The following is a 16,714-nucleotide window of genomic DNA, read 5'->3' as shown; positions in this document are numbered from 1 at the left end:
ATACCACATTCTTCATAGTCCATTTTATCTGATTTTGTTGACCCAGAGCAGTTTTCTGCAAGTTTGTTTCTCTTCACATATTCCACATTAAGCAACATTGTTTGGATTTTACCTTCTACCTAAATTTTATTCTTCCCGGGTGAAAGTTTTTCCTCACAATCCTAAATCTGACCAAGAATGAAAGAAACCTTCTCTTCTTCATCAATCACTTTGTCACCAAAATTTTCTGTCTACATACTCTCTTTTGAAAGCTTCAACTTTGGCTCAAAATCATCTTTCATTTTTGGTTTTTTCACTGCAATGCCAACATTTATATACCACTGCAGTAATAATCATGCACATTGTAAGCAAAAAATTCTCTTCTAATTAGATTTTTTTAAGGTTATAACGGATGCATGGAAATACATTAATGACTACCAAAGATGTAACTCTTTTGAAACAAGACAAATGTAGTAAGTTTATCAATAATTTTATCATAAATCAAATAAGAAAATAATTTTTCAAATAACTAATAAGATGACACCAAAAAATTGTAATAACAAGAAATATAGTATATTCATATGCTAACCTCTCACAAGTCATTTTTTCAATTGGATGTCTAGCTCAGGTGGTTATTTGGGTAACACCCACTTAGGTTATTACACATCTACAAGAGACTAAGACTAAGGACATTTCATACTCCATCATCCCATTCATTATGTGATCAAAAGGGGGCTCTACTATCTATTAAAGGATCACAAAACTCAGTTTTGACCTTCTTCCAATATTTAAATTAGATATGCCTATCTTTGTTCATGCGGGAGACCCTTAGGAAAATCACATATTTTTTCTCGATGCTCCCATCTACTGGAGGCACCATGTGGAAAGCCAAGTGCAACACCTTCTTTGATTCTAGATCCATGAGACCTCATTGGATCATATGCTCTTCATCAATGAGTTTCCCCACCCTCTTAAGGGGCCCCGTAGAAATTTCATCTCAGAGCCTAAGATAGTTCATGTCATACCAACAAGAATTCAATTTCCTCTAGACACCATTAGTGAGATGCCTCTTCCAGGAAACAACACATTTCACAAGTTCATCTAGTCAGCTACCTATACAAGATTTCTTCTGTAAAACCTTAGATGTTAGTAGAGATGTATATACAATTATTGTTGACTTGGAGGAGGAATATCCTTCTCAGTATTCCTCCAAAATCCCAGATAATAGCTCCAAGAATTCATGATCTTCTCTTCCTTGTACCCCTGTACATGAAATTTCTCCTAAGGTTTTAGCTCTTAATAGTATGTATGCAATAGTATTTGTTTTCGACACCCCCTCTTTGGGTGGTTTTCTCTATAACTATACTATTCTAGATGATGTTTCCTCTATGATTTCTTTGAATCATTGTCTTCTTGACAAATAAGAGAAATGAAACTTCAATTTTAAATTTGTGATCTCTTTCCATTATCTCGTGATTTATTTATGCAAACTCTTATTGTAGGCAAGAAAGAATTTAAGAGTTCAAACGTATAATAGAACTTTCAGAAAGCATGGAGTTATGGGCTGGACAAAAGTCGAACACCTTGAGAAGGTGGAGTCCTATGTGTGGAAAGCTTCACTTGGAAGCAATTGTAGGCAAAGGAGACAAAGTCTGTGAAGGAAGCAAAGCATGGTCAGTGAAGGTAGCATAATCCAGTAGCTTAATGATGGTAGATTGTCAAGTTAAAGGCATGGTCAATTTTCCAAAATAAAATTTGAGTCCCCACTCTAACACATGTTAAAAGCAAACTAAAAAGGTGGACTCATTTAATGCATGTGATTAGAATGTGCAAGAGATCAATATTGCAGATGTGAAAGAGCATTCAAATGGAAACACAAAGTAGTACATGTATACTTAGCAAAGACCATGAGAAGTCTCAATGCCAGGATGTTAAAGGCTCAAGAAGCATAGAGCCATAGTCACTGGGTTCAAGAGGAGTTGTGAGAATTGTTTTCTTTGGATTTTTCACCAAAGCCTCTTGTCTCAACATACTCCACCTAATAACGACCAAGATCAAGCAAAGAAATGAAAATGTACTCCCTATTGCTATGCCCCATACAACACCTTTGCTCAAGAAGGATCCTGAGGGACACACTATACTAGTTGGTTGCCCACATAGTCCCGGATTAGCAAGCAATGACAAATTAAAATTCTCACATCTCTCAGGAATTTCTCCTAGTAATGCATTTTCTGAGAATTTTATGAACTCGAGACCAAATATTTTACACAAATTTGGAGGAATGTTAACTTCAAGATGATTGGAGGAAAGTTCCAAGTACATCACTGAGGCTAGGTTATCTAGTAATATTATTATTCTGAACAACAGAAAACACTTGTGAAGATAAATTTCCTATAGTAAATCTATTATTTCTCAAATCCAAAAACAATAGAGGATTTTCTAGATTTGGAAAGGATGAGCGTAAGAGACTGTCGATGAGATTGTTGTTATTCAAACCTAAATGAATGAGACTTTTTGGATTTCCAAGCACTTAAGGAAGGGTGCTCGTCAGTTTATTATTTGTTAAATTAAGCTTCACAAGGCCTGAAATCGTTCTTAACCACATAGAAATACTACCAGAAAACTGGTTATGAGAAAAAATCAGACCATGAAGGTTTTGGAGTCTCTCAAAATTAGGTAAAATAGGCCCACTAAGAAAATTGAAGGACAAATCCAATAAAGTCATATTTGCAAGCCAAGAAATTTTTCGAGGAACATGACCAGTAAGTAGGTTTCCTTGTAAATTTAACTCAACTATCACGCTACAATTCTCAATTTGCTTAGGAATGTTACGAGTCAAATTGTTCCATGAAAGGTCCAACAGTCCATGGTGCTGTGTAAACTTAGAATCAAGTAATGGGAAAATCTCCTTCTATCCATCACAAATTTCATCTGGAATGGAACCAAAAAGCTTGTTATGAGAAATGACAAGGTTATCCAACATTGCTAGCTACCAAATCTTTCTTGGATTGTGCCAGACAAATCATTACTTCCCAAATCAACAACCACAAGATTGACATAGTCAAAAAATTGCGGAGGAATTTTTCCTTAGCCTGCTTCAATGAAGTGATAAATTTGTTAAATTCTTCTTTTCCCAAGCACTTTAGGAATAAATCCTTGTAAATCATTCTTATCAAGGTGCAGCCTCTGGAGATTGTTGGTAGTAGACATGGATGGAGACAACCCAACCACAAGGTATTTATTGTTGAGTGATATTCTAAGAAAATTCTATGAAATCCAAATCTCATCTTGTAATTTTCCAGAGAAATTATTGTGTGCCATGTCTAAGGTGACCAAAGTCAGACTTCAAAGATAGCTGAGGATTCCACTAGAAAAATTGTTCCCATCCACTAGAAATTATGTCAAATTCATGAACTCGCATAAAGTGTTCTCTATGCTAGCTTCAAATTGATTTATTGGAAAAGATAGAGAATCTAGGATCTTGGCATGACAAAGCTTTGATGTTATTGATCCATAGATCCTATTAGCATCAATTCCCAATGTTTTGAGAGATAAAAAATTGCCTTGTGCCTTAGGTAAATGACCTTAAAACCGGTTTTTGGATAACCTTATAGAAGTTACGCTTCTCCATCCACCAAGTTAGGATGGAAGGGATCCTGTCAGAATATTTTCCTGAACAATAAAACTCTGAATTGACTCTAGATTTACGAAATCATCATGGAGCAGCCTAGTCAACACATTAAATGACAAATATATTACCTACAATTTTCTACAACTGGAAATTGTGTTTGGAATCCACCAACTTAGTCCATTAATCGTAGTAATTAGATACAGAAGGTTGTGCAAACTGCCAATGTTGTTTGGTAATGATCCTTCAAGGTTATTCTCTGAGAGGTCAAGTTTCGTCAAAGATTTAAGGTTTCCAATTTCTGAGGGAATGTGCCCACTAAACTTACAACCCCAAAAATATAATATATTAAGCTTAACAAGTTTTCCAATTTCAATTGGTATTTCATCACTAAATGAGTTTGATCCTATCCATAGACAGATCAAATTTTCCATGCCCCCAATTTCCTTTGCCAAAAATCTAGATAGTGCATTATAACTAAGATACAGAGTGACTAAATTAGTAAGATGGCCGAATTCAGTAAGGAAAAATTGAGAGGAGGAATTTTCACTGGCATCTAGATATAACAATTTTAACAAATTCCCATCTGGGGTGGGGGGAATGCTACCAGAAAATATATTGGAACTGAGATCAAGATACTTCAAATTTTCAATATTTTTGAGCTCGGTAGGAGGGCTACTAGAGAATGAATTAAAATTTAAAATAAATAGACAAGATTGGTAATCTCAGGGGCAAACACACCATATAGATCATTACTTCTTAAGTCTAGATATTCTAGTTTTGGAAGGCCCCAGAGTTGTGAAGGTGGTTTCCTTATCAGTGCAATATTGCTCAAATTCAAACTCTACAAAAATTTCAGGTTTCCTATTGCAGGGGATATGGTTCCCTATAGAGCTATGAAGGATAAATCTAGGGAGAAAACCCCTTCCTATATACATTGTATGCATGTACATGCACAAGGAGAGGAGTTTGTTTCTAGCCAGTTAGTGAGGATAGTTCCATTTGTGAAGCATTTTTCAAGCTTGTCAAAATTTGAATGTATTGAGAATAACCCGTGATAATGGAAAATCTCCACAACAATATAATAAATAAAATCCCTACAAATTCTCGAGGGTTAGTTGTGAGGAAAATATTAGGCATTATGCATGCAACATAACCCATGCCATTTGAACGAAATTGCAGTACGACCTGTGTAAATGTACACCAACTTTAAAATATAGATGGAGCATTACTGCAATGATGTAAGCTTTTCCAGACTGCTATGAATCACAATTAGACTTTCATAAGAGCCCAAATTGAGTTCTTGGAGACAAATAAAGTAATAGAGAAAGAGAAAGGAAACTAGAAGGCCATAGGAGGTAGAGTCTATAGAGGTGTTGCTTAAGTTGAGAGTGGGAGATAGCTTAACCTCTAGGTGGAGGTTGAAGTGAACTATTGTGCACCCAACCATCATTTATAGAGACTCCATAATTGAGGCCATTTTCAACTAGTTCCCTCTAAAAATGGTCATGGAAGCTCGAGGTCCAGCCTCCCATTCCCTCAAATTAAAATTATGATTCAATGATTTTGGCATGATTTATATAATTGGCCTTGGGATTTTGTTCCTTCAAACCCTTCTTTCATCTTACCCAATGTAGGTTTGAATAAGCCACATTGCAGTGGGCCTTTGTTGCATCTTTCCACATTGTAGAAGTCCCTTTGAATAGCACAATTAGCTTGTAGAAAAAACTGTTGATCTAAGGATGATCTGAGGTTGTCATTGATGTCAACCCAAGCAACACTAGAGGCTACCCTGATATTGCAAGGGAATTTTGACTTGACAACTTACTCTATTTTGAGTCAAGGATATTCTAGATGGATTCTACTTGTTGATATGTTTATGTTGATATATGGCACGCCAAGTAATTCTTCACGGTTAGAGAAATATTCATGTTCGAAGTTAGTAACCCGAATTAGTGGGATAAAACCCTATGGAATTGTGGCATGACACTCATAATTGGTTTTTTTCATTGAAAAGTTATTAATTAATCATTTTCTAAGCTCCTAAAATCCCTCCAACATTCTCTATAGAAGCCCCTCTCAACTCTATAAAAAGAAATCTCATATATCCTCCAAAGGTAGTGATCATGGCATTTTCACTATAACTTCATTTCTACAAAGTCTTAGATTCAGAAATGAAAACCCATTTGACTCAAAATACTGATGAATGTCGTGACCAAATTTCAGATCTTGGTTTGCTATATTTTAGGAGATATGATATATGGAAGTTAGGGTTTTGGCAGGCTCCCGAATTTCATCTCAAAGAAGTGACCTTGGGAAAATAATCATAACTCTCTCTCTAAGAAGAGGATTGGAATTTTGTAAATAGTGGAAGATAGTGCACAAGTTTTAGTTTTTTATGTATCAATTTTAGAGCTGAAGGAGGAAACAGTGACACGTGGCACACCGTACAAGTTCGCTCTACTGAACTAGTCCATAATTAGGTCATTGTGAGAGATTGGGCATAACTTTGTCTTGAAGAGTCCAAATCAAGTCAAACATGTGGCATTGGAAAGAAGACTCAGAGGGATACTACAAAATGGAGGATCACATATTGGGGATATTAAATCAGAGAGATACATCAGATTAAATAACATGCTCTTAGAAGGCGAGAAAAATTAGATCAAGTATTGTCAAGGGGTGTAAAGGACCAGAATTTCTAGGGCAACAAAGAGCAAGGTTGTTGGGCATGGAATCCCCCCAAGGTAGGTTTTCGGGCTTAAAGTCCATGTTTTGACTGAATATTTTTGTAAAAGCTTCACGAATTGCGGGCACGGGGCATGAAATCATAATAGAGTCAGAGGGTTGTCCGCACTAGTTTTTGTAATGTAATGTCGGCTAGATAGACCTACCCATGGTCCAGGTACCATGGGATTGTATAAATAGAGCGAGGCTCTAAGTGTATAAGATAGCCAATAGAGAAGAATAGAAGAGGATGAGAAGTATAAGTGATTGATTGAAAATTTAAAGTGTGTCTTTGGGTCGTAGAGTAGGGAAAGGCTTTGCAGCTGAGTGCGCAGAGGCCTAGTAGTCCGCAGCTAAGTGCCCAGACCCCTGCAGCTAAGTGTGCAAGGCTGGTCGAGTCTGTAACCATTAGAAGAATTAATAAAGAGAAAGCTTACCATATTTATGTGCGTATTTTTCGGTTTTAATATATTATTGGGTATAATTTGCAAGTATATTGTTTATATGCTACGCGAACTTATTTGAATGTTTTACTAATTATAACATAAGACATCCAAGTACATGAAGGTAATTAATTGGTGTAGGAAGATAAGTAAGATCTTGGGTAATAGCGCTGACTGTGGCTCTAGCAGCACGAAAGCTCTACAATCCCTAGTTAGGGTTGCGGGAAGGCAATGTATCAGGGCATGAGGAACAGGGAAGTGCGCGAAGTGACCTGTGCATAGGGACAAATAGTGAGACCAATAAACCTCTCGTACATATCAAGGGTTCGAAAACTTGGTTCTAGCACCCTCCCATACTACTCCAGGTGAGACCTTAGTTCGCGCTCCACGAACTGTTGCCGAAATGGCTAGTAGTATAAGGATTTTTTTGGATAATTAACTCTGAACTTGGGTCAGGCCCCAACAAGGCCAAAAATGGTTCCATTATAGGGACTGGGATCTGCATAGATATTTCTGATGTCATATCACTGGAATCTGACAAAGAATGGAATTGATGATTGGTTGGATAGGAAGATTCATGACTTTGTGGCACAGGAAAATAGGAATCCATGACTATCAAAGGAAGAGTGTTTAGACATCTACTTATATACAAAGATCCACAAAATTTTCTTTGCATCCTTCCCCACTGAAGTGTATGAGTGGATCATGAAGTTAGCAGATATCCAAGGAAGGTGTAAACTCGACAAGCCTATTGTGTGGACTCTAGAATTGGTGCATAGACTGGAAGCATCGAAAGATAATATCACGTGCACTGTCGATCACTGGCTCAATAGAATCATAGGAGGATTGATCACTGAATTCACGGTAGATACTTCGGTTACTTATAGCGAGGTAGAATGATGCTTCCTCAAGGCACCATGAGGTAAGTATGTTAAATCTTTGAACACTTGGATTAAAATGCTACTGTGTGAAAAGAAATTTATGTGAGTAAATTGATGTTTGGGGCTACGCAAAGTGGGAGAATATAGAAAAACGTAGGTAGCACAGAACTAGAGACTAGCCCCTTGATTTCACCTCCACAAGGGGGCAAGGAAGAGCTCGTGAAGGTATCGCCAAGAAGTGCGATTAAACTGATAAGGCAAATAATTCCACACATACCACCTCCACCCACACCACCACTAGTTTCACCGTCTTCACCCCCGCCTTCACCCATACCACCTCCGCCACCATTGTGAAATAGTATTGCAAGCACGATAAAGCTACCAGTGTTCAAGGGAGTAGGTAATGAAGATTCAGATCAGTTCTTTTTCATGATAAAAGTGGTATGGGAAGCACAAGGAGTCACAGATGACAATATAAAGAAGCCAACTCTGGTCAGCGCTCTACAGGATCGTGCGTTGACCTGGTATATTAAGCATTCAAATGACAATCTGAATGCGGGGATCGCGGATATCCAAATGGCATTAAACAAAGAATTTAGCAGGCCAAACTTGGAGGCATAGTTGATCATTGGGTTCAAGGAAATCACAATGCTACCAGGTGAGACCCCATGGGAGTTGGATCAAACACTAAAGTGCACCATTTTCGAAGCGAACATGATGTTGAAAGATGGGCGACATCGCGAATGGTTTGTAGCATCGTTAACACTGCGTCTACAGAATGCATTTTCGCAATAGAGGCTAAGAATTTAGGTTGAGGTCTTGGAGGTCGCGATGAGATTGCATGAGACCTCGATACAAGATCCCAACTTGGGAGTTCAACAGATTCAGACGTAGTTGAAAAAATTGTGCCTAGAGATGTAGAGTTTGAAACAAGAGAGGATAACCCGCCTAGAGATACGCAATGAGGTATGGCGCATAAAATGCAAGGGCCAAGGGCACGACAAGGACCACTGCCCGATGTTCGCGAATTAACTTGCAAGAGGAGGGCCAGTGCCACTAAGACCGGAGGCACAAGTAGGACCAAGCGCAGCGCGTGCACTGTGGTGCATGATTTGTTAGATAGGAGGAAAGCATGCTATAGATATCTGCCATCTATTATAGAAGTATACATAGAATTCATAGCAGTTGTTTCGTAATTTCTGTAGGTCAGTAGGACATGATGAGTGCACCTGTAGAAGTTATGAGCTGATGATGGATCGAACTCCTACATACAGAGTTCAAGTTGAAACATGGCCCCTCAATCAAAACATAGGAATGGCATGGACCGGATTTCAGGGGCGCGGATGAGGCTGAGGTGGAGGGGGGACTAGGAAGAGGTCGCGAACAGCTGATATGTTACAATTACGGAGGGCCAGGGAATTATGCCTGCAATTTTACGAATCCAAAGCGACCATCATGCTTTTATTGTATGATGTTTGATCATGAGATGGAGGACTGTCCCATACCGATAGCGAGGTTGCATGATAAAGGAGAACTCCAAACTCCCCTGACTCAGAACCTATAAATGATGAGGTCTGAGCCGCATGAGGAATACCCTAACGTAAAAATTGTGCTTTGAAGTTGAATTACGACAAGACATGACAAAGGAAGGCAACCTAAAGAAAGTACCTAGGTTTGCAAGGCTCCAACAAAGGAACCAAAATTTGATTTGGAGCACACTAAGGAGACTTTCATGGAAGCTAAGAGGAGCTTCGATGATGCCTCCACATCAGGAAGTAAAGAGAGACTAGAGCTAGAAATGGACCCATCGATGCTCACTACATTTTTGGAGACATGCATGAAGCTACTGTGTGACAACAAGGTTGTAAAGTGGTTGCAAGAACTCATAACTAGATGCGCTGGGACTATGCTGGGAGAACTGCACGTAGCCTGGAAGCTTGGGAAGCACACGACATTAACAGGAACAGGGATGAGATTGACCAGGCAGATCGGGGAATATGAGATGGACCAAATGCTTTTGGATCTAGGATCAGACATGAACATCTTGCCAAAGTAGACATGGGAGTGCATGGGCAAGCCTGCGTTGCAATGGTCGCCTATCCAACTGTGAATGGTGAACTAGCAAAAGATCCTACCTATGCAGAGATTGTAGGGAATCACAGTAGATATCGAAGGAGCAACCACGCTAGAATATTTTGAAGTGATAGAGATTGTTGATGAGAGAAAACCCTACCCTGCACTATTGGGAATAGATTGGGCCACTGACATGAATGTAGTGATAAATCTAAAGAAGAACAAGATGATCTTTGAGAAAAAGTCTCTGCGCATAGTGGTACCTTTGGACCCTACAGAAGGATCGTGCTACATGGAGCTTGTGCGTGACTATGACAATGACAACGATCTGGACTGCATCTACAAGATAACCGCGTGGGAGCAAGACTAGGTAAATATAACCATGGATAATCAAATATCATGGGAGCGTGAAAGCTCCTGCACATCAAATTCTAACGAGGAGATAAAACGATGGTAGAACTGGTTACACGAGGTAACCATGCTCAACTATAACATGATGATGAGGTTGCTATGCTGCACAGCAACAGAGGTAAGAGATCTGCCTACGTATGACGAGTTATGTGAGGTGGATGACTTCCTGAACAAATTTGAAATAGAAGTGCCAGAACAACACTGTTTTGATGCTTTGAAATGGGTAATGTGAGTTATGCCTGCAAGATGGTGGGGTATGCACCAAAGAAGTTTTTAAGACTGGAAAAACTGTAGAAGAATGATGCGCACACGATTTGGGAAGCCTCCGATGTGATTAACAGATAATATGGTCAGATTAAATGGCCCACAGACCCACCTATCTGGGTGGATACATGCATATGGTGCAAAACTTGCATGAATTCTCACAGTCCTCATGATAGGAGACATGATCAGTAAGCAGGTGCGGGTAAGACAATGGCGCAAACAATCCCTCTGGTTGGGAGCACGAAGTATGGAAAGACCAAGTGCATAGAAGGATATCCACGCAGAAGCCTTTAACAAAGTATGTGAAGCACTAAACAAGGTCCACAATGCAAAGAGAACTGACTAGGACCTACTGTACTAGTGGTTCTATGGGCTTATAGAACCATGTGCAAAAAGCTGACCATGCAAGCATCGCCAAGGCTGGAGTATAAAGCAACCACTGTAAGCCCTATAGTACATGAAAAGCTTACACCATGCATGATAGCACCAATAGATATGACGATTTGCGAAACCTTGGAAAATGAAATCCAATAGGGAAACTCTAGGCTCCAAGAACTTGAAGAAGAAAGGGTACGATTAAGGAAGAAAAGTGCTCTAGCAGACAGGGAAGTCAAGAAGTTGGAGGATGAGATAAAGGAATATTTTCTCAGTAAAAGGACCGAGGTGATAAGGCAGGACGCGCGCGATCATGAGGAAAAATTTAAGGCATATCGCTGCAAATTGATTAGTCTGATGCCTTGGCTTGGATCACACATTACTAAGCGAGTCGACCAGGGTAGCGCATTGCCAATGATAAAGTGCACGATGCCACCCGTAACAATAAAAGGTGGGTATTTCCCAAGAAATGTGATGGATGACAGGATGAACTTTTACACAAGTGGTGCAACCACCTAACTAGCAAAGGGAAGTACAGTCTTAGCGCTCCAGGCAGTTGAAAGGAAGCGCAGGACTATAAATTATTATGCCAGGGAGTTGTGCAATGTTGGATATACGCATAGAAGCCAAGAGTCACAAGGTCCGAGACTATGCACGGGGGGCTGCGCTACCGCATGGGTTGGCCAAAAAGTGACCATTGAAGTCACTATTCACAATGGGATGCTCAACTTGAGACCAAATGGAGCGGGTGGCAGGCATTCAAGATGTGATTTATGGGCAAGATTTGGGAAAATCTATCGCCAAGGAAGCATTAATGTACCAAATTTGGGGGGAATGTTCGAATTCAAATTTAAAAATCGTTATAAATTACAAGGGGCTACCCAACAAACAACACTTGGTCATTTGTGAATTGAGTATTTGAGCAGAGCCCTTTTTGTTTTGTGCCAAGCATCAATTGAGCCCCTAAGTTTTCCAGTGATATATTTCTAGATAGACCCGATGGTAGCAGCTGAGGAAGTTATCGAAATAACCGAATTGACCGACCGTTGAAGAGGCCACAAAGGCCCTGACTGTGGGGGATGCTCCGAAAGGTACCGGGATTGTGGCAGAAATCCTGAAATCACCGTGCACGCCAAGACCCAAGAAGGACAGACAAGTGATGGTTCCGTACGTGTGTCCCCGCGGAACCCGCTGCGCACCAAGCTACCAATGGAGGACAAGGGGAAAGTCGTCACCATAGAGACCGGTGAAGACGAAGAAGACCTTGAGGATCTAATTATTGAAGAGGATGAGGATGAAGGCATGGAGGAGGGAACTGAGCGTGCGCACCCCCCGACGAATCTACTTGCTTATGTGCCCTCATGGAAATGGAAGGCTAACGTTCCTAGGGACCTTGAAGAGACCAAGAGCTCGCTACAGACCCCGCTCCTCCTAGACAACATTATTCTTTAGGGCACGCACCTGGGATGGGTGCCGAGCTTAAAATTTGAAGATTAGGAGCTCGCTAACCATGAGAAGTTCCCTCACCTTGAGACCTCACACCTCATGAAGCCCAAGTAGAAGCCCGCGGTGGGGGTTATAGAATTAAAGCCATGAAAGTGGTTCTGCAGAGTAGAAAAGGCTGGGCTACTTAACCTACTATGGGTACCACATTTTCCACCGTGCACCAACAACCATTTTCATCATCAGGCAGTTGCTCTTCCTAGTGTATGATGGTTGTTTGTGGCTAGAGGAGCCCATCCCCATTACGGCGGAATTGATCCACCGCATTTCCCGGCTTCCATGCAAAGGAGAGGACCCCGTGGACATCTCAAAAGGGAAGCACAGTGACTTGGCCATCGCGGAGGCCATGAAGAAATACAAGCTGGAAAAGAAGAAAAGGGGTTGCGCCATATCTAGCATCAATGATAAAGCAGTGAAAGTGGCGACCCAAATATTGGCTGGTAAGGTTATGTTCAAGTTTCGGGTGAACGAGGTACCCTCACCGGTGGTGGCACTATCTAAGCAGTGCATGGAGGGGGTCCAATTTAACTGGTGTAAGTTCCTCTGCAAGGAGTTCCTGAAAAATTTATGCGAGGCCCAGGAACAAGGAAAAACATTCCACTATGCATGGTTTCTGCTATCCATAGTGCTCGTGGCCGAGAAACTACTGGACAATAGTCAATTCCCCATAATTGACAGGGATCTTCTGTAAGCCATGAAGTATGCTTCGCTCTGGACCACAAAGGATGCAAATAGGATCCATGACAATAAAATATTCTGGGTGTTCATGGAGATGAACCTCAGAATGGGGATCAACCACAAGTCATGGTTATCTCCCACTGTCTACAACAACCTGCAGAGTTTTTCAGAATTTAAAGCGGACATCGATAGCATATACATCAGAGCATGCAGGGACCCAGCCAAACAATGGAGGAAGCTACCCTTTGTAGCCACAAACGATGTCATATTTAACGTCCTGGAGACATGGCCACTGGAGTGGCACGCCCCAGACATCGCAGAGATAAAGAAGTCGATGGCACAGAGAAAGAAAGAAGAGGCCAAACTGCACATCACACAGTTGGTAGAAAAGAGAGGGAAGGAGGCAACAGTAGTATAAGCACGGGTAGCGCGGGACACTGTACAGATAACAACTAAACAGGAAAAGGCCACAGTAACAGCAACAGCATAGGAGGTAGCCACGAAGGCATGCAAGGGCCAAACGTCACCTTCAAATGGGTAGGAAGTAGAGGAAGAAGAGGGAGGCACGGACCCACAAACCGCGTCAACATAGTTGAAGCGCCAGTACCCAACCAAGCAGACAGGGCCATGCAAGAAGGTCAAGGAATCGAAGTTATCTATTGACCTAATCACCCTAACCGAGGGTGATCTGCATGACATTGGCGAGACAGTGCGAGATGTCACCTTTGAGGCCCTCCAAAATTTCATGTAGGAGAACCAGGTTATGTTGGAGGCCCTCAAAGCGCAGTTTTAGGAATTGTAGATGCGCCCTCCTCAGGCTAGTACCCTTTCGACCAGCCTCATAGTCGGAACAATGGTAGGAGAACAAATGTTGCGTGCTCAAGTGACGAATACCATAGTGCTGCCAGAAGGGGCACTAGTAACAACAAATGAGGTCGACAGGCATATGGTTAGCACGCTGAAGCATCTTAATATCAATATGGTTTCACTTCCGCAGGAGTCCTTATACATTCTGCAGGATGGGATAACTATAGAGCTGCGAGCTAGGGAGAGCCGTGCCCTACCAGTCCTCAACGAGCAGAAAATCAATATGAAATGGTGTCACAAAATCAATAGTTGGTACAGGTAATAGATGAAGCTTGTCAAAGCATCCTGGAGTTGGCCATCCTAGCAGACACTCCAGCAGAGGCGCACATCCACAAGTTAGCAACAAGGGTGCGTGAGGCGCGGGAGGAAATGGCAAAGGTTCAATTGGAGCTAAACCTTCAGATCACTGAGCTGCAGTTAAAGGCATAGCCGTCCACCCCTCTGGAAGTTAGAGAACAACATGTTAGTGCTATTACAGTAGGACTGGATGAGATTGGCAGTGTAGTGTGAGATTGCACCAGCATGTTGGAAAAATCATTTGAGGTCCTCACAAATCTGCAGGAGGACCCCAACATCCAACGCCTAGAAACAGAGGTGCGAGAACTCCAATAGCAGTATGACAACATCAAATCAACTATGTAGATGGTGGCCTTCACTTAGAGGTTTGTGCAGATGCAACAAGCAAAATCACTGAAAGAATAGGTGGATGCAACATGTCACAAGGAAGCAGTGCTAAAGGTGCGCGTTCATCCTTGGATCGATGAGGCCTTCACAATCATAACAGAAATCGAAGGCAAGCTTGTACACATGTAGGGGATATATGCATAGATGCAGAGAAGCACTTCTGACACTATGGTCTTGGAACAACGCATGCAACAGATCCAGCAGGCAGTAGCTCAATGCATTGCCAACATTGCCACAGTTCGAGTAGAGTTGGAAGGACACTGCGCAAAGAACTCTGCACCAATAGAGTGACTCAAGGGCGAGTCACGATGTTTGTGTTGGGGGCCTGTTGGGCATGGAATCCCCCCAAGACAGGTTTTGGGGATTAAAGCCCAAGTTTTGATCGAATCTTTTTGTAAAGGCTCCTCAAATTGCAGGCGTAGGGTGTGAAATCATAGTAGAGTCATAAGATTTTCCACCCTAGTTTTTGTAATGTAATGTCAACTAGATATAGAGCAAGGCTCTAAGTGTATAAGATGCCCAATACCAGAGAATAGAAGATGATGAGAAGTCTAAGTGATTAAGTGAAAGTGTAAAGTGTGTCTTTGGGTCGTAGAGTAGGGAAAGGCTCTATTACTGAGTGCACAGAGGCCTAGTAGTCTGCAGCTAAGTGCGTAGACCCCTGTAGTTGGGTGCACATGGCAGGTTGATTCTATAACCATTGGAAGAATCAATAAAGAGAAAGTTTACCATATTTCTGTGGATCTTTTCCTGTTTTAATATATGATTGGGTATAATTTGCAAGTATACTGTTTATATGTTACGTGAACCTATTTGAATGTTTTACTAATTATAACATAAGACATCCAAGTACGTGGAGGTAATTAACTGGTGTAGGAAGATAAGTAATATCTCAGGTAGTAGCGCAGAGCATGGCTCTAGTAGTGCAGAAGCTCTACAATCCCTAATTAGGGCCGCATGAAGGTAGTGTATCAGGGCATGAGGAACAGGGAAGTGCACGAAGAAACCTGCATGCAGGGATAAATATTGAGACCAATCGAACCTCTTAGACATCTCAAGGGTGCGAAAACTTGGTTCTAGCACCCTCCCATACTACCTCGGGTGAGACCTCAATCTACGCTCTTCGAACTGTTGTTGAAAGGGCCAGTAGTACAGGGATTTGTTTGGCTACTTAACTCCGAACCTGGGTCAAGCCCCAAAGGAATGATACAGGTAAGTATCTTCTATATATGCATGTTCATTTCTTAATTACATTAGGTTCTTTGTATTTTAATTTGATGTTTTTATTTAGCACTGACATATGCTCTGCAGGATGAGGTAAGTTTTTCTATTATCATGTCATGCATATTTCCTTGAAGACATTTTGCAGGTATTATATATTCATCAAGAGAAGACTCAATGCATAATCTAATGTTCTAAAGAGTGAGAAAGGGTAGCATGGCAATAACAACAATCAAGGTGTAGAACAGGAGCAAGAATTTCACCATATGAAGTCTTCAAGTGGGAAGCACTGCATACAATCATTGTAAAAGTATCATTGTACAGATTCATTGTAAAAGTTGTATAAGTGTCTATCTACCAAGAGTTGAAGAGGCAGTGTTGGGAGGTCTAGGATCAACAATAGGTGGTTGTGTCATAGTTGGGGGTATGGTCTAGTGTGTCTTCTTCTTCTACATCATTCTATACCATTGTAAAGTTCACCATTTTCCCTCGTATAGGAGTCCATTCTTCTTTTATTCTTCTATAGGGTTGTAAGGTGGTGCTAGGCTGGTGCATGAAGTGACCAACAAGTTCAAGTCTATGAAAACTTCAGGGTGGTAGGGTGGTGCTAGGGTGAGTTGTAGCTCATTGGGTGTTGGGGCATCCATTCAGTTGGCTACTAAAGAATATTGGGCATTGGAGCATCCATCCAGTGGGAGCTAGAGAAGAATTCTTTTCTAGAATTCTAGGAATTTGTTGCTTTTATTTTAGTTGGGGCTAAAGATTAAAGAATTTATTAGAAAAGCGTTCAGTGGTTTTTGACTTGGAGGGGGTTTCCCACCTAAAATCTTTGTGCCTCTTGGGTTCTTTTATTTACTGTTATTACTGCATAAACTTTAATAATAATTGAAGATTAACTAATGCTTTGAAAATATTTAAAAGTGCTAATTACTAAGTAATACTGATTCACTCCCCCAGTATTTTCCAATAATTGGTATCAGAGC

General features: G+C 41.0%; 1 pseudogene; it reads right to left on the bottom strand.

The window, feature by feature from the left end:
- Nucleotides 1–16,714, bottom strand: part of LOC149166799 (lysine-specific histone demethylase 1 homolog 3-like) — a 48,126-nt pseudogene that overhangs the window by 12,485 nt on the left and 18,927 nt on the right.

Source organism: Pinus tabuliformis, chromosome 5_1, assembly GCF_031772625.1.
Source record: "Pinus tabuliformis cultivar Carrire ecotype Pingquan chromosome 5_1, CPIR1, whole genome shotgun sequence".
NCBI lineage: Eukaryota > Viridiplantae > Streptophyta > Pinopsida > Pinales > Pinaceae > Pinus > Pinus tabuliformis.
Note: the sequence above shows the minus strand (reverse complement) of the source record. Positions and strands in the feature narration are given on the sequence as shown.